At 40.1% G+C, this 19048-nt stretch overlaps 1 pseudogene; it reads left to right on the top strand.

The window, feature by feature from the left end:
* Positions 1–14001: 14001 nt before the first annotated feature.
* Positions 14002–14707, top strand: LOC143650960 (small kinetochore-associated protein pseudogene; annotated as a pseudogene).
* The last annotated feature ends 4341 nt before the right edge of the window (positions 14708–19048 follow it).

Genomic DNA, 19048 nt, shown 5'->3' with positions numbered 1-19048 from the left:
TAGTAAAACCCTCCCCCCCCCTCCCCCCCCCCCCCTCAAATCACGGTAGTTCCAGGGCAATGAAATGTAATCGAGTTGCGTCTGAGCTATTTTTCTAAACAGTGGTCTGGCCAAGAGGATTTCAGGACCTGGTTTCCTCCGGAGAGATGTGGTATTTCCAGTTTCTTCAGGCAATAGTAGAGTTGTGGAAGGAAATGGAAAGAAATAGGGCCTGAAAAAATTGGCATGAGAAAGCTGAGAAGAGTCCCAGTTCTGGTAAAGATAAATAGCATTGGAGAAACAATTTTGGAAATCCCCATTTGATTGGCTTATTTTTTCTTGCCAAAGTGACTAACTGCAACCCAAGTCAGAGCTCTATTTAGGCAATTACAACAACATTCCAAAGGGAATTTAGAATTGGTCAATTTCATAAACTCTAATAAATTCTCCATTATTACTCATCTAGTTCCTCAGACTAGAACCAGTGTATTTCCAAATCTGAGTCTCATCCCCACTGAACACAATTAGTCTCCAGGGCATACGCTGCTTCTAGCTATCTCCTTGTAGAAAGAGTCCAGACTTGGAGATAGAGGCTCTGACTTGTGTCTGAGATCTACCATTTGCTAGTTCTGCCTTCCTATCACTTAAGTCCTTGTAGAACATGTTGAATTGCTGTTTGGAGTGGTCCTCACATGGAGCTCCTTTCCACACTTCTAGATCACAGGCAAAGGAGAGGAATGACCAGGCTCTCCGCTCTCCACTATGCTTCTAGAAGGTTATCCCATCACTATTCCTTAACAGTCCTTCCTCCTTTTCAATCCTCAACATCTGCTCCCATCATCCTCTTCAAATTCTTGACGGTCATAGACCACCAACCTTTAACATATTCTGGCATTTTCTTCTGGGGCAGCCCACACTCTCTCCACTCTGTTACCGGGCCGGACATGGTGCTGAAGTAGAAGTGCACAGAACCCCCTTCAAACAACCACCATGTCTCCCTGGATTTCAATGTGGTCGTCTAATTGGTTTCCTGCCATTGGTGTCCCCCCACACATCAATACTGATGATCTTCTAAAAGCACAAATTCACTCTGTCACTTTTTGGGAGATGTGTTCCCCTTACTCTTAGAATAAAACCAAGCTCCCTACCATATTGAACAAGTCTCACCCTTTTATACAATCTGGACCATGCCTGGTTCTGCAACCTCACTTTATTGCTTCTTTACTTGTGTTTACTTATAGCCAGTTGTACCATTCTGCTGTTATTATTGGAACATATCAAAGTCTTTTGTGCCCTTGAGACTTTGCTTTGGCTATTCCCACTCCTGGAATGCCCAGCTATTCTTGTGGTGGGCTCTCTACCCTCCAAGCTCATAGAACCCTCCTTCTTCCCTTCCTAGCACTTAGCACAGTTTGTAATTTATCTGTTAACAACCTTGTTTATTTTTTGTGTCTTCTACTAAAATAGAAGCTTCACAAGTTCAGGATTTATTTGTTTCTATACTTGTATTCTCTATGATGGTACAATACACTGTGCCTAGGATATTAATCAAATTCAGTAAACATTTAGCGATTTCATGGATTGATACATGAATGAATGAATTAACCCAGTGACAGCCACGAACCATCTTCTGCCTGTCAAATGTCTGTTTACTTTCTGAACACCTGCTCCGCTGTAGTCTATCTGTTTAATCAGAGGTCATTTTAAAGGCACATCCCACGTACTGTCTTCACCCTTGATCTGCCTTGAATCACTGTACACTAACATTGTCTTCTCCTTTTCTTTGAATCATCGTATATTGCTTTGTACTGTTCATGGAAAGGTAATTTTTGATGGAAACACATCTTATTTCCTTAACTAAAATATAAGAGCCTTTAGGGCAGAAATACATGTTTAATATAGTTTCAGTTTCCTACAGCTCTTTATCTTCTCTGATGACCAACTGACCAATTTGAAAAGGAAAACCCTGAAAGAGATTAATATTTAAATCCCGACTAAGATGAAAAAGTCCTGCAAGATTGTGTACCCATAGTTTTGCCAGTCTGTATATACTTTGCTCTAAGATTTCCTTGCATTTTAAACAAAAGCAAATAGAATATTTTAAAATACCAAGTGAAATGCAATCTACTTCAGAGAGGTTGATAAACATGGGGTAAAATGGTAGATACAGCTGTCAGGTCATCAATTCTGAGGCCTCTGTGTTTTGAGGAGACTCTCTCTTATCTCTGTAACCTCTTGGATGATGCTAGAAGCTACTTACCCAAGGAAATCAGTGAAGAGAAGACACTTAGGGAACCAGACCGCTGCCACTTTTGGAATGGGCAAGGTTCTTGAATAAATTATCCAAAGGCAGGGTCTACCTAAGAGAGGGCTGGATGCTTGTTTGTGTAGTTATAGGAACAATGCTTCAAAGGAGCTCATAATATTGTATTTATGTGTGATCTGGTTGTATTGAGTGCATGCTTATGATCCAGTCAGGGCCACCCACTGTTGGAGAAAAAAATCCTGAAATGGATTCAAATAGCTTTGTGATTTGGCTTGATTCAAGAAGGAAGAATGCTATAACCCCCTTGTCACTACTCAAGTTCTCAGAAGGCTGTGTTATTTCTTCTAAACAAAATACTTAAACAAGGTACCCAAGGTCAGTGCCCTGACTCAAGGAGTACAATGTAATATAGAATTGGGGCATTTGGAGGAAGAATTAGAAACTGAGTATACGGTTAGAAATCCTAATTTTGAAAAGACAAAGTGATGCATTGTCTCTCAAGTATGAGCAAATGGCAAGCCAATTCTTAGGAGACAGTTGGGTTAAAACCAGTTACTCAAATAAGCACTGGAAGCAAATGTTAAGTCAAGTCAGCAGAAGGGACAAGGCCAAAGAAGGACATTGTAAAAGAAGTTCCTGAGTTTCCTGCTGTGCTGTAAGAGAAAAGAATGAGAGCCCGAGGGACTGATGGGATCAGCCTGTGCCTCTGTCTCTGCTCTGCCCCCAAACAGTGAGAAATCCAACTTGTTCATGCAACGAAATCCTGTATTGGGCACCTGTTGTGCTCCAGGCACTTGGCTTGGCTCTTGGGAGTCTTCAGTGAAAAAAAAAGGCAAAAATTTTTGCCCTCATGAGGCTTACATTCTAACAGGGTGGTGATAGAGGTTCAAAGGCAGACAACAAAATACATGTTATATTAAAATTATAACGTGTTACCAGAGGATGAGCTCTATGAGAAAAAATAAAGTGTAGGCTGGACTGAATATGGGAAATGAGAGAGGAACCAAGGAGTTTGAGGATCCTTCTTACGAATGTCTGACTGGAACAGAGATGTGAAAATGTCTTATTTTTCTCATTTCTTTTTCTTTTCATAGTATAGAGTATTTTTAGATAGAACATGGTCTAACTTTACCAAAATTGTCAGTCTTCATCTAATATGAGCCAATTGTTTCCCACAGAGAAAAGTCTACAGCCTGAATCCATCTAATGAAATTGCAAGTTGGTCACAGGAGAAAGCAGACAAGAAGTGTGGATTAGGTGGTGAAACCGTCTTCAGCTGGAAAAGCAAATATATTATTGATTTTTGAGTTCTCTATCCTAGTGAGAAACCTGCTAAAGTGCTGGGTGGTTGTGGGTTCCGTGGGACTTGGTAGGGAGGGAAGGACATATTTTACTCTCAGTCTCATATTTGCGACCCGGAGACGGCATTTAATTTGAGTTAAGCTTATTGTGGGCTGACATCCATCACTTCGAGGATTGTTTCCAAACTGATTTTTAGGCAAGATGACTCTGAGCTTGGTGAGTGAAGTAAGAGTGTAGAGAGCTAAGAATTCTCATGGGCGAGATAAAAGTCAAAGACCACAGCTTGAAGCAGTTGCATAAAAGGAAAATCTGGTCATAGACCAGAATAAGGGAATAATGACTTTTTATGTCCAAGCTCAGATTATGATTGTAGATTGCAAAGGCTTTAGGTGGAATAGACCCTAAAAGGGTGCATGCTTAGATGGATTTAATTTGGGGGCATGGTTCATATCAGAGTTATGAACTGGCACACTTACTTCAGTAGAAACATATGTTTCTGTGGGCCAAAGCTGATGTTACAGATGGGTGGAAAAGCTCATGTGATCATAATCATATGCTAATACCCAATTGTTTCAGTTTACTAAAGCTGCTGAATGCAATATACCAGAAACGGGTTGGCTTTTTTAATGGGAATTTATTAGATTACAAATTTGTAGTTCAAATGCCATAAAAATATCCAAATTAGGGCATCAAGAGGAAAGGCTGCTGGCTTCGGGTCTCCTCTGTCACATGGGAAGGCACAGGGCCATGTCTGCTGGTCCTTCTTTCCTGGCCCTAGTTTTCAAACGGTTCTCTCAGCCCCTGTGGTCCTCCTTGCTTCTCCTGGGGTGTTTCCTTTCTCTGCCTCTTTCCAAAATGTCTCTGCATTTTATCCTCTCATACAGGACTCCAGCAAGGGGACAATTGACCCACCTTAAATGGGCTGGGCTGCATTTCCATGGAAACGACCTAGGCAAAAGGTGCGACCCACAGCAGGTCTGTGCCCACAGGGTTGAGTTAAAAGAATATGGTTTTTCTGGGTATGTAACAGCTCAAACCAGCACACCAACCACCTTAACATCTGGGAAGGGGGAATAAGCCCAGAACGGAGGTTGGAAGGGCCCTAAGTGGTATCTCTGTCCTGACAGTTGGGTCCTGCAGGGTCAAAATCTCAGTCAGCCCTACCAAAGTTTAGGCAGGAGTGAGAGTAAAATAGCAAAGGTAATGTGCCTTAGATTTTTGTTTCTTTTCCAATTTTATCCATGTTTTCCATGACACCTCTATTCATTCATCTTGCCCCCACTTATACCTAATTCACACAATACATTTAAAATTAAATTTAAGTTTACTACTACATGAAGGAAATTGTGGGTGAAACTTTATGATTTTGGGGATTATAATAAGGCCTAAATCAAGTTTTTAGTCAATAAGTGTTCATCAGACAGCATAAGAGATATTCAACGTGTTTGAGGTTATTGTTTGATTTGAATTGGTAAGGAGTGTCTGAGAAGGGCAAAGGAACAGCAGGCAGGAAGTGGTGGGGACTGCAATGTGTGGATGAAGTAGCACCAGAGTCTCACTTAGGAGTTGAGCCCATGAATTCATAACGAGAATGACGATTCCCCATAACGCAGGAGCTCCAAGGTGTGTTTAATATGTGCCAAATTAATTGTGCTAGTGAGAGTACATATTGAACAGAATGTACATCCTGAATACTCCTCATGCTGTAAAGAAATTAAGTGTGCATTTAAACAGACACTGAGTGTGTTGAACTGCTGCAAATATAATCAAAGAAGGGTAATATCAGAGGGGGAAACCCTTGAAAGTCTCAGGCACAGCCGTTTAAGTTGGAGTCTGTCTTCCTTTTAAAGAAGGTTTTACATGGAGCAGCAGACTGGAAGTCCTTCGTCTTTCCATAAACAAGGCCGCACCTGTGCCTGCTTCTGTACCTGTATCCTCTGTCATCCTTACTTCTGCCACGGGACAAATGTCCGTCATGCTGTCCTCTGTACACGCTCACGACGGTTCATGGATTACTAATTTCTTCCTCTGTATTGAATTATTCCTATCATGCTCTTGCATCTCCCATGAAAAGCTCCTCCCTTTATCCCAAGCCTCTTGTAGCTAAACTCCTGGTTATGGCAAGGATTCTTCAAAGAGCTGCCTATAATTTCTTCCTCTAGTTTTCCACCTCTTATTCTCCAACCCAATCTAATTGTTTCATTTCCCAACCCTCTACTGAAGCGGCTTGCATGAGGGTTATCAGTGACCTCATATGGCCAAATCCAGTGTCACTTCTTTTTCCCCATTGCACTTGATGTCACAACTGAGTCTGATATGGCAGCCACTCCTTTTAACAAGAGCAGTGGTTCTCAACGGGGGGGGGGAGGGTGGTGAGTTACCCCCACAGGTTATTTGACAATGTCTAAAGACATTTTTGGTTATCACAATTCAGGGAATTGCTGCTGTAGGGGACGGAGGCCTGGCAGCCCTTTGCCCCCAGTATGCACACACACAAAACAAAGAAGTGTCTGGCCCAAAAGTGAGTGCTGCCAAGGTTACTTTTTATTTGTGACCTCCTGAAGAGTCCACTGTCCTCAGTCTCTTTGCTGCTTCCTCTTTTTCTGTCTTGGACCTTGTTCTCTATCTGTATTCTCTCCATAGATGATCAAATATGTTTCCATGCTTTTAAATGCTCTCAATATGCTGATCAATCCAGCTCTAACTGAACACTCCATTGACCTCTAGACTCATATATCTAATTGCTTACTCTACATTTTCATTTGGATGAATAATAGGCAAACTTAATTTGGACAAAATGGAAGTTGGATCAGTTCAACAAACCTGTTTCTTTTCCACTCTTTCACTTCTTAGTAAATAATACCACAAATTTATCCCATTTCCTAAAGCTCTAGATAGCATCAATCTCTGGGTATCATGCTTGATTCCTCTCTTTCCATTGCCTCTGATGGTTGATATATCAGCAACTCTTATCACCTCTATTTACAAAACATTTCTTGATTTAATTGAAATTATTCCAGCTTAATTGCTGCTTATTCAAAGCGCCACCAAATATTGCCTACATTAGTGCAATTTCTTGCAACTGGTCACTGTGTTTCTCCTCTTGGCTTTTGTAACCCATTCCTCATATTATCATCCCTATGCAATATTTGAAAAACATAAATCACAGTATACCATTTTGTTATTTAAAAGCTTTCAGTGACTTTCGCTGAATTTAGGAGACTCCATCTCCTTCCCACGGCTCACAAGGCATGAAGGATGGGGCTGCTGCATCCCTCACACTGCATTCTCAGTGCTTTGGCCATTGTGGGAGAGTGATTACAGGATTTGTGGCAAATAGGGCACGCCCCAGACCCAGGCCTTTGTGCAACGTGACTTTGGAACTTCTTTCAGCAAGAGATGGAGTTTCCCCTCTCCCTTGAGTCTGGGTTTGTCTTTTGATTGGTTTTGACCAGCAGACCACAGCTGCTGCATTGGTTTTGACCAGGAGACCACAGCTGCTACAGCAGCACTGTAGCATAGCTCTGGGCCCCAACGTCAGGGGGCCTGTGTGCTTCTTGCTTGCTGTCTGGGGTCACTGCCCAGCTGCTCTGCGTGTTGGCCACTGGAGGATGAGAGACCTCGTGTAGTAAGATGAGCTTTTGCATTTGAGGCTATCCAAGACCAGGGCGTCCCTGGCGGACTCAGCAGCTGGCCACTTATGTCCGAGGGAGCCCAGGGGAGATCAGAAGTGCAGACCATGTGAAGCTGTCCGAAGTGCTGACCCACAGAATTGTGAGTCACACTAACAGCTGCTGTTGTAAAGTCTTTACACGTTGTGGTGCTTTGATACAGAGCAGCGCCGGCCTTCTTTCTGTTCCTCTAATGGGCAAAGCCCTTACCTGGGTCTTTGTACCTGCAGTGACGTCTACCTAGAATGCTTTCCCCTTAGCCTTTCCTCGGCCTTAGCTGCTTCTGAGACTTTAGGATCAGCCAGTAACTATTTAAACATTTGTGCATGCATTATTTCATGTAATGCTGACAGCATTATTACTTACATTTTGTGAAAAAGGACACTGAGATATCAAAAGGTAAAGTATCCTGCTAATTTTCACAGATTGCATGTGAAGGAGCTGGGACTCAAGCCAGGCAAAAGATTCTGCCATCCTCCCTCTCTTTTATGTACACCTAGTAGGATATCTGCGAATGTTTGTTAAATGAACAAATAAGTAAAAACATGCATAAGACCAATATGTGGCAGCAGCACTGATTCTTTGGTGGGGGTGTGGGGTGGTGCTATGCTGGGGATAACACCTTTGTCAATAATCTTTCCAGGAAATCTCTTACAACATTTAAAACATCGTGGGAGTGATGATATCTTAAGGACACATTAGGCATTAACAATTGCAACAGGCTTATTAAATGACCTGGGTTCTGAACAGTGATATAATGAAACAGTTTTGTTAGACTCACACCACCCTCTTTCAACCTCATTCCCGGAACAGTGTCCCTGGCAAACTTCCAGGCCATTTCAGATATTAACAAAGAGATTCATGCACAGATATTAAAAACAGATGATCTGACCCCAAAGCCTTAGTTTCTCCTTCAGATTAAACTGTCTCTCTTTTGCACACATCTTCTGGCCTGGCCCAATCTCAGAAACCTATAGTGAGAGAGAAGGTGTGGTTTGATTTTCTCTTTTCTTCTCTCTTGTCTGTTTGTTTGTTTGTTTGTTTTGTTTTTAATTGGAGAAGTTGTGGGTTTACAGAAACTCTGTACAAATTGAGTATTAAGTTCCCTTTCCCTACCCCAACCCTGCACCTGGTAAACAGTATTCTAGTTTCTGGCTCTCTGAATTTGCTTATTCTAATTATTTCATATGACTGAGATCATACAATGTTTGTCCTTTTGTATCTGGCTTATTTCCTCCACATGATGTCTTTATTTCATCCATGTTGTTGCATGCATCAGAACTTCCTTCCTTCTATGTCCAAGTAATATTCCATTGCGTGTATGGACCACCTTTTGGTTATCCATTCATGAGTTGATGGACGCGTGGTGCTTTCGCATTATGGCAATTGTGAATAATGTTGCTGTGAACATCACTGCCCAAATATCTTTTACTTCCTTTAGCTCTGCTTCTTCTGGGTCTTCCAGGGTGAGTGAGAGAAGTAGGTAAGTATTAAGGAATGTTAACGTCTTGCTTGACTGGTGCCTGCGTAATCTGGTATTGATGTCTTCTGCTGTAAAAATGCTGTTTTTAGTTTAGTAGAGTCAACTTGTGAGCTCTTTCAAGAGACACCCATCTTCTTTCTGGGAGCTCGCACAGCATCATTCCTGCATGGAAAACAGTCCCCCCCACCTCCTGCCTCTTGGGGCACACTGAGCACAGACTGATGCCACGTCTCCCTGGTGGGCTGTTGAGTGGGACAGCTCATGGGCTACTTGGTGTTGACTTTGGCCTATGGAATGAACTTGGCAGGCCACTGTGAAAACAACTTTTTCCTTACTTACCCCTTGCTGACCACTCCAGCCAGCCTCTTGCTTGTGGAATTTTTCTAGATAAGGGTCAGGCACTCGGTATCTGTATCTTTTAAGCTTTGTGAGATAAATGGTCATACTCCCCTTTATCTGGCTTGAATAAGGGTGAAATATACCCTTTGCCTGGTGGAGGGGAAACACACGGCACTCTTAAAAACACTTCACCAGGGAATCTTCACCGCCGGATTTCTCCCTCCCTGGGTGCAGGCTGGAGGAGGACTCCGTGGAGTTCCAAGGACTTTACAACCTCATAGCAAGGCCTGTGGGGGCAGTGAGCGTGTCTTTTTTGGAACATGGGAATACTTGGTGCCTATGGTTCTCAGCAGAAATTCTGACCGGAAAGGCCTCATTTAACATGCTTAAGATCTTAGTTTCTTAAAAGGCAGCTTGATAGGATCTCTGAGGGAAGCAGCATTAGAAGAAGTGAAGGGATAGTCTGAAAACGTCACGGTTAGGCATGGCATTATGGCAGGACCTTGAAAAGGAACGCGGGGAGAATGATGGGGACGAGGCAATGGGAACTCATCATGAGGCATGAACCACGCACTCAGAGGAGATAGACTTAGTCTAATCCTCAGAACAATGACTCATGATTTTGTTATTCTCATTTTACAGATGAAGAAACAGAGGCTCGCATTGGTTCTGTTACTTTTACTATTTTCTAGGTAAAAGAAAGACCAATATTTTGATGGGTAATATTGATGAAAATATTAGCACCCAGTAAATATGTATGTTATTTTCTGCATTCAAATTGATAAATCATTTTAATTATGCAGCTTTGTTCATTATGCACACTCTAATGAATTAGATTGATAATTACCTTTAATGTCCCATGTTACTTACTTTAACTTTCATGTTCCGTTTCATACTGAATTTTCATTGACCAGGTGATAGACACATTTCTTAAATATTGAAGTGAAGGATCACTCTAGCTGTTTCAGTCCTGATGCATCTCAGTTTTGTTTTTTTTAAATCAGAATCTGGGTCATTAAAATAATAATTCATAGGAGTGTCCAAATGTGCTATTTATCCCAATTCTCTCCTTCAATATTTCAAAAATGACTCCCTCTTGTCAACTCTACCATCTTCTGTGTACATCTATTTCTATGATGTTTATCTATGGTATTTAGGCTCTCGAAACAAGTATTCATTCAGAATGATGAAAAAAAACACTCAGTGTAAGATTCCAAGGGAAACTAATCACATACCCTTTATCTGAATGCACACAGAGGATGTGAGAATAGTTGTCAAGTACTTTTTAGTCTATGTAGAGATAAGAGATTTTTCCTTTGCCTTCCAATTTATGATTGCCCATTGGAAAAGAACCCCAGCATTCATTTTCTACTTTAATAGTCTGACAGTAACAGATATTCAAATTTTTTTAAGAAAGATACCCTCGTTGTCATTGTTTTTATTGTCTATTGATTACATTTTACTTGACATAACCAACTTGACTGGGTTCTTGAAATACATGACATGACACGATCAGGCTTTAAGTTTTAGATACTTTGAAGTATTAAATTCTCGCATCGCTAAACCAGAGTATGACTTTTCCTGATGAAGGAAATGTGAATACATTAGAGTCACGCCATCAGCCTTTCATATCAGAACTAATGGGATGCGGAATTTAAACAAAAATAATCACAGCCGGGCTGCCAGCATTCACATCAGAGAAGCAGCTGTGCTAATATGCTGCTTCTTCTCTCCCCCAAAACCTGTCTACATGTAAGATGTCAAAGGGTCACAGTTGCTTACAGCTGTGATTCCCTGGGATCGTCTACTGAGATAAGCAGCTTCTGGGTGCTGCCACCTGTTTTCATTTATCTCTGCAGAATGTTCAGTTTAGAAAAATGAACTGTCTATATGAGTTAAGATTTTTGGATGGTTGAAGCCAAGCTGAAATCTCTATCAATTAGTTCATTTCAAAATGTTTCTTTTCCCCATGCTATTATTTATTTAAATGGTATGCATTCAATGCAGACAAACACAGTAAAACTTAAGATAACAGCATAGAGAATTTTTCTTGTGATTTAGAAGTAAGATAGAAATGAAGTATTCTGGGGCAATTGTTAATATTTCCTATGTGGACAGCTGGCAGAAAAGCAGTCAATATGTCTTAACCAAATACTCATCGTTTGTTGGCTGAGGTTATGAAGGATGGACTCGTTAAGGTGAGAGGTGGAGAGCCTCCCGGTGTTGGCAACACAACACAGCTGTCTGTCAATATGTTTCCCTCAAGGTGAAGATGCCAAGAGTAAATTCTGAAATTGAAATGGTATAAAAAATATAATGACCTGAAATGAAAACTGATCTGGTCAGAAGAATAAGTGCTCCATATCCTACAAAAATGTTTTAGGAAGGCTCTAAAGAATTTGCTATCATATGTGCTTACCCAAAAAGCTGCTCTGTTCACCAGCTACCAAGCCTTCCTTACCCTGAGCTGTTTTTTTTTTTAATTACAGATAATAATTTTTACCATATTTCTTTGTATCTATTATTAAAGACATATTAAAAAGACCACCCATGTGGTGCAAATGCAAAATGTTAGGAAAGAATTTGACCATTATGTGGTTCAAAGATTGTTTGAAAGAAGAATGTAAACAGAAAATCCTTGTCAGAGTGTTTTCCCCCACTTTTTTTTAAATTTCTAGACTTTCCTTGTGCCACTGGACCAGCTCAAATAGCAGCAGAATTAAATGCTATTTAAGCTAGCACACCGCCACCCTGAGGCTTCAAACCATTGTCCCAATGATTTCTTTGGTTGGAAGTATTAACTCAATTTAATGTAGTTACCAGAGATCATGTGCGCTATTTGTGCTGGTTTGAAACTGTTATATACCCAAGAGAAGTCATGTTCTTTTAATCCAATCTTGTGGGGCAGACTTATTATTGGATGGAAACTTTTGGTTAGGTTGTTTCCATGGAAATAAGACCCACCCATGTGTGGGTGGGGCATTTTGATTAAGTTGTTTCCATGGTGATGTGACACCACCCATTCAAGGTGGGCCTCAATCCTTTTCCTGGAGCAAAATGCCCCAGGAGATGCCACAAAGAGCCACAGGAGCTGAGAGCCTGGTTTAAAACCAGTAGCTAGGAGAGAAAGGCAGCAGATGCCACCATGGGCCTTCTCATGTGACACAGGAACCCCAGATGCCATCAGCCTTTCTTCAAAGCCAAGGTATCTTTGTCTGGATGCCTTAGTTTGGACATTTTCATGTCCTTAGAACTGCAATTTTGAGCTAGTAAATTCCCTACATAAAATCCAATCCATTTCTGGTATATTGCATTCTGGTAGCTTTAGCAAACCGAAACACCATTCTTCTCAAAGGACATCTTAACACAAATTACATTTAGTTATAACTTTGGGAAATAAAGTGGTCATGGAGTTCTCAGGAGAGTGAGACAGAGGATTAATACGTTGTGAAGACAAGGAAGGAGTTAGAAAGATTTCAAGCCAGGGTTGAGGAGGAGAACAGGCTGCGAGTGGTGGGATCATGGCAAAGGAGTGTGAAGACTTGGCTGTCTTTATTCAAGCAGTCTTATTCTCAATGTTTGTGGAAGATAATCTTGAGTAGGCATATTCTAAAGGAATCTACTGACATATTAAGAGGAAAATGGATCGATTAAAATGTGTTTTTAGATATATCATCATAAACACTGCTGAGAATTGTTATATAAAAGTATTGAGTTATAAGCGTCTGCAAATTTTTTTTTTCTTCTCCATTATTTTTAAGGTCTATTTTAGTTTCCTATGCAACACCAGCAAATATCATGCAATGATTCTGCTTTAACACTGGGGATTTATTTGCTCACGATTCTAAGGCCAAAAGAAAATCCAAATCAATACGTCAGCAAAGTGTGTCCTTCCCTGGGACGGGCTGCTGGTGCTTCTCGGTCCTGGGCTCTGTCATGTGGCAGTGCACATGGCAGCCTCTCCTGGCCTCCCTCTTCTTTCAAGTTCTGTTGAAATTCAGCTTCTGGCTTCTCCCTGTGGCTTTCTCTTTTTCTGTATGAATTTCATCCCACTTATACAGGACTCCAGTAATAGTATCAAAGCCCATCCTTACTGAGGTGGGCACAGCTTAATGGAATTAACCTCATCAAAAGGTCCTCCTTACTATGGGTTCACGCCACAGGAATGTATTGGGTTTAAGAACTTGTTTTTTTAGGGTGCATACAGCTCCAAACCACCACAATGCCCATCTTATTTCTAACTAGATAACCCTTACTGATACGCTGCTTTTAAAAAATACATAAAACTTTTTTGTAAAACAATAAATATTAAGTTTCTACTATGTTTCTGAATTACAATCCCTCAGCCCATCTCTTTGACTCTGTCTGCCTGTTTATATACTTTTGAATTTTGGAAAGTTAAAAAAATAAGTGGCATGTATAACTTTTTAGAAATAGCTTATTAAGATACAATTCACATACTACATAACTCACGCATTTCATGTGTTCAATTCAATAGTTTTTAGAATGGCATCACTATAATCTAATTTTAGAAAATTTTTATCTCTTCTTCTCTAAGCTAAGCCTATTAGCAATTTCACTCCATCCCCCTTCTCCCAAACCTCTGCCAACCAGTGATTTACTTTTTCTCTGCATGGATTGACTATTCTGGACATTTCATATAATGAAATAATATAACAGGGGATCTTTTGTGTCTGACTTCTTTCCTGTAATACGATGTTTTCAATGTTCATCCATGTTGTAGCATGCATCAGTCTCATATTCCTTATTATGACTAAATAATATGGCATTGTGTAGATGAACCACATTTTGTTTATCCATTATTCAATGGACATATAGATTGTTTCCACTTTGGGGCTGTTATGAGTAATGTTGCTAAGCTGTGGCATTGATGATGAGTTTCTTTCAAAGGAAACCCAAAAAAGACTGCAAGAGGGAGCTGTGGGTGCTTGGGGGTCCAGATGTGTGGCCTTGTTATGGTGACCCAGTGTGGTGAAGGAGGCATGCACTTGGCAGTCCTGTCTGTGATAAGCAGCAGTCTACTTTCAGACACAGAAACTGCCAACATTGCTCTGAGTCCATTACCTGTGAAGTCCAAAGAAGCAGACGTTTCCAAACAACATCACTCAGAAAGTTCAGAGAATCACTGACCGAGCTGAGAACTGACAGAAGAAAGTTGCTGACACTGCCATTAGAAAGAGTGTTAGAAAGAGCCACAAGCCATAGAACAAGCAGATCAGAGGAAGAACTCAAGGATAAGAACCAGCTCTTAGAGGTGGTCAAGAAGTCATCCCACTTGAAGGTGACTGAAACTTAGGGACATCTGAAGGACCTGACCTAGCAGGTGGATCTGCTGCAAAAGTTTCAGAATATTCAGCAGTTTGGGGGAGCAGGGGCATCAATCCAGTTAAGAATGTGAGATCTTGGCATCACAGGAATCTACTATGGATCACACAGACTCGATGCTGCTATTGGAAACTTTTGTATTGCGATTGAAAACTTCTAAATGAAACATCCTTAAGTAGAGGAGTTATGGTCCTTAAAAGTATAGTTGAAGATGTAAGATGAAGAAAGGATCTGGTTTCTAAGACAGCAAACCATAGTAGAAGTTAAGTAAATGATTTTACAACAGCCCTTGAAGAAATGGAACAGCTATTAGAAATGTAACAAAAAAGAAATGGCCATATGGCTCTCTCTTAAGGATAAACTCTCAGAGGAAGTCACTTAGGATATCTGCTTTTTGACGATGATCTTCTAGGACTGTCCACCCCCTGATGAAAACAGTTTCTGAAGTAGGATTAAGGAGAGGTTTGTGCTGGAATTGTTGATCCTCTTTCACAGATTGGCCTGAACTCCTGAGTCTGATACTTAAATAATGGTAGCCTACCAGAAAGGCATCTGGAGTCAACCTGCTAGACAACAAAGCAGTGCAGCATAGAAGCAGGAGTGAATCCAGCCGTAGCAGAGGACTTAAAACATCACTTTCAGATTTGCAAGAAGAAAATCTTAATTGTACAGTGGAACACAGGTTCTCCATAGGAGACTTCACTGCGGAATCATGTCATTTCTAACTGGAACACATTCTGCCCCATTTGGGTTAGGCTTCTACACCTCATAGGGTATTTATGAGGTTTAAGTTTCTTGAAATCATTTGACTTTAAAAATGAATGAAAGTATAGATTCTAACTCTATGAGTTTGCTTATTATAATTAGAACATAGATAATACAAGATTTGTCCTTTTTTTATCTTGCTTATTTCACTCAACATAATTTGTCCTCAAGGTTCATCCATGTTATTGCATGCTTCAGGACTTCATTCTTTTTTACAGCTGAATAATATTCTACTGTGTATATATATATATATATATATATATATATACCACATTTTATCTATCCATTCATTTGTTGATGGACACTTGGATTGTTCCCATTTTTTGGTGATTGCGAGTAATACCATTGTGAACATCAGTGTGTAAGTACCTGTTCATGTGCCTGCTTTCAGCTCTTCTGGATATAGACCTAGTAGTGGGATTGCCAGATTTTATGGCAATGTGGCAATTGAGATGGTCATGTGGTCTTTTTCCTCTTCAATTGTTAATATGGTACATTGTATTAATTGATTTTCTTGTGTTGTACCACTTTTGCATATCTGGGACAAATCCACTTGAGCATGGTGTATAATTCTTTTAATGTGCAGTTGGATTCAATCTGCAAATATTTTGCTAAGGATTTTAGTATTTCTAAAATAGGGAAATTAGTCTTTAATTTTCTTTTCTTGTAGTGTCTTTATCTGGCTTTGGTATTAGAATGATGTTGGCTTCAGAGAATGAGGTTGGCTTCATAGGTGCTGCTCAAGGTTTTTGGAAGAGTCTGAGCAAGATTGCTATTAATTCTTCTTAGAATGATTGGTAAGATTCAACAGTGAAACCATCTGGTCCTGGAGTTTTCTTTGTTTGGAGGTTTTTGATTTCTGTTTTAATCTCTTTTCTTATAATTGACCTGGTGAGATGTTCTATTTCTTCCAAAGTCAGTGTAGGTTGTTTGTTTCTAGGAATTTATTCATTTCATCTATGTTGTCTAATTTTCTGGCATACTGTTATTCACAGTATCCTTTTATGATTCTTTCTTATTTCTGTACAGTGAGTTGTCATGTACCCCTGAATGCTTTCTGATTTATTTATTTGCATCTTCTCTCTCTCTTTTTTTGTCAGTCAAGCTAAGGGTTTGTCATTATTATTGGTCATCTCAAAGGAACAACTTTTGGTTTTGTTTAATGTCTCTAATTCTCAATTTCATTTATTTCTTCTCTAAATTTGTTATTTCTTTCATTCTGTCTGTTTCAGTTTGCTGTTGCTTTTCTGGTTTCTTCAGTGTGGCATTGTGCAATTAATTAATTGATTTTAGCTTTTTTCTTTTTCAATGTAGGCATTTGGGCTATAAATTTCCCTCTTATCACTGCCTTTACTGTATCCCATCATCATTATTTTTTAACAATTTTAGTCACACACTATAAAATCCAATCCACAATCAATGGCTCTAACACAACCACATAATTAAGAATTTACCACCACAGTTAATATGAGATGTTCTCATTTCTTCCAAAGAAAAAATTCTCATACCCCCTTTATTACCCTATTATTTACATTTAGTTTTGGTATGGAGCAGTTATTAGACTGATTTCTTTCTTTTTTAAAAAAATCTTATTAAAGAGGTTGTGGAGTTACAGAACAATCATGCATAAAACACAGGATCCCCATGTACCACCCCACCACCAACACTTGTGTTGGTGTGGGACATTGGTTACAACCAATAACAGTTGCAATTCTACTTTTTTTTTTTTAACAGTAGTTATGTTTGTTACAATTGGTGAAAGATTATTAAAGTAATACTGTTAACTACTGCCCATAGCTTACGTAAGGATATATTTTCCCTATATTTCTGACACATTATTATTATTATTATTATTTTCATGCATGTCTTTATTTTGTTTCTCAGCATACACTGGATATAGAAAGTATCAGCTGGAAGGTTTTTATAATCACAAGGTCACATGATAAAAGCTACATAGTTATAAAATCACTATGAAAGATTAAGGCTACTGGATTACAATTCAACAATTTCAGGTATTTCCTTTTGGTATTCTGATACACTAGAAACTAAAAAGACTTCTTTACATAATGAGTCGGTACTCATAATCATTTATTAAATTCTAACTTCTCAGTTACAACTCATTTGATAATTCTCTCCATCTTCAGGGATATCTGGGCAATGACCCTTCTAACTTCATGTTGGAAAGAGGTGTTGACATTAGGGGGAAGAAAAATGAACCTGGTTGATGTTCTCGGGGAGGCTGGTACCTCTGGGTTTCAGGGCTTCTCTGGCATAGCACAAACTGGAGGCTTTAAGTTTCTGAAAAAATAAACTTACTAAGAAAAGCTTTTGTAGAGTCTTAGATAAAGCCCAGGGTATTCTTTAGTGTTTTCAAGAACATTGTTGGTTGAGGTTTGTCATACTGTGGTGATTTGCAATATCTGGCTGAAGCATGCATAAAAGTAACTCCAGAATAACTTCTCTACTGTATTTGAAATCTATTAGCCACTAAAACCTTATTTTGTTCCATTTCTTTTCCCCCTTTTGGTGAAGAAGGCATGTCAATCCCATGGTGCCAGGGCCAGGCTCATCTGTGGGAGTCATGTCCCATGTTTCAGGGAGACTAACAACCCTGGAAATCATGTCCCATGTAGGGGAGAGGGTAATGCATTTATTTTCAGAGTTGGCTTAGAGAGAGAGGCCACATCTGAGGAACAAAAGAGGTTCTCTGAGACACACTGTACATTTTAACGTTTTAAAATCTTAACTTTGGGATTTATTCCTTGAGATATCTTTTTCTTGGCTTTGTAACTAGACAGTGATAAGACAGATTTTCGTAAGTTTCAGTCATCCTATCAGAAAGGTCTACCCAAGGCTAATGCAGTGTGCAGAATTTCCCTCTATCTTTTTAGGCCTCTGTCTTGCCTTCTACCTTTGCCTGAAGGGCAAATTCTTGCAGGAGGGTTGCCCTGGAGAGGACTTCCCCAAGTCAGTCTCTCCCAGTCAAAACAGAATCAGAGGCCTTTAAAGGGCACAGGCCAGCCCCAGATTCCCATGGACGGGATCAAGAAGGACAATGAAATCTTCTCTGATGCCTCCTGTGCCAGTTTGAAATGATGTATGTACCCTAGAAAAGCCATGTTTTAGTCCTAATCCCATTTTGTGAAGGCAGCCATTTCTTCTAATCCCTATTTAGTACTGTATGTTTGAAACTTTAATTAGATCATCTCCCTGGAGATGTGACTCAGTCAAGAGTGGTTGGTAAACTGGATTAAGCAGAGATGTGTCTCTACCCATTCCAGGTGGGCCTTGATTAGTTTACTGGAATCCTATCAAAGAGGAGACATTTTGGAGAAAAGAGGTTCTGAGAGAGCAGAGAATGACATAGCCACGAGAAGCAGAGTCCACCAGCCAGTGACCTTTGGAGATGAAGAAGGAAAATGTCTCCTTGGGAGCTTCATGAAACAGAAAGCCAGGAGGGATGCTAGCAGATGATGCCATGTTTGCCACATGCCTTTCCGGATGAGAGAGAAACCCTGATTGTGTTTGTCATGTGCCTTCTCACTTGAGAGAGAAACCCTGAACTTCATTGGCCTTCTTGAACCAAGGTATCTTTCCCTGGATGCCTTAGATTGGACATTTCTATAGACTTGTTTTAAGTGGAATATTTTCTTGGCCTTAGAACTGTAAACTTAAGACTTAATTAAATTCCCCTTTTAAAAAGCTGTTCCATTCCTGGTATATTGCATTCTTTCAGCTAGCAAAGTAGAACAGCTCCCCAAAGCTAAGCTTTCCCACCCACCACCCACCCCCCAGCAAATGCAGCCCATTTTGAATTGTCCCCTGCAACCCTGAGGAAGTGCTGTCCCTTTAAATCACTGCTGCCTCTGCCCCTGTCTGCAGAGGGTTGAAACAACA

Source organism: Tamandua tetradactyla, chromosome 11 (assembly GCF_023851605.1).
Source record: "Tamandua tetradactyla isolate mTamTet1 chromosome 11, mTamTet1.pri, whole genome shotgun sequence".
In the NCBI taxonomy this organism is placed as follows: Eukaryota; Metazoa; Chordata; class Mammalia; order Pilosa; family Myrmecophagidae; genus Tamandua; species Tamandua tetradactyla.
Note: the sequence above shows the minus strand (reverse complement) of the source record. Positions and strands in the feature narration are given on the sequence as shown.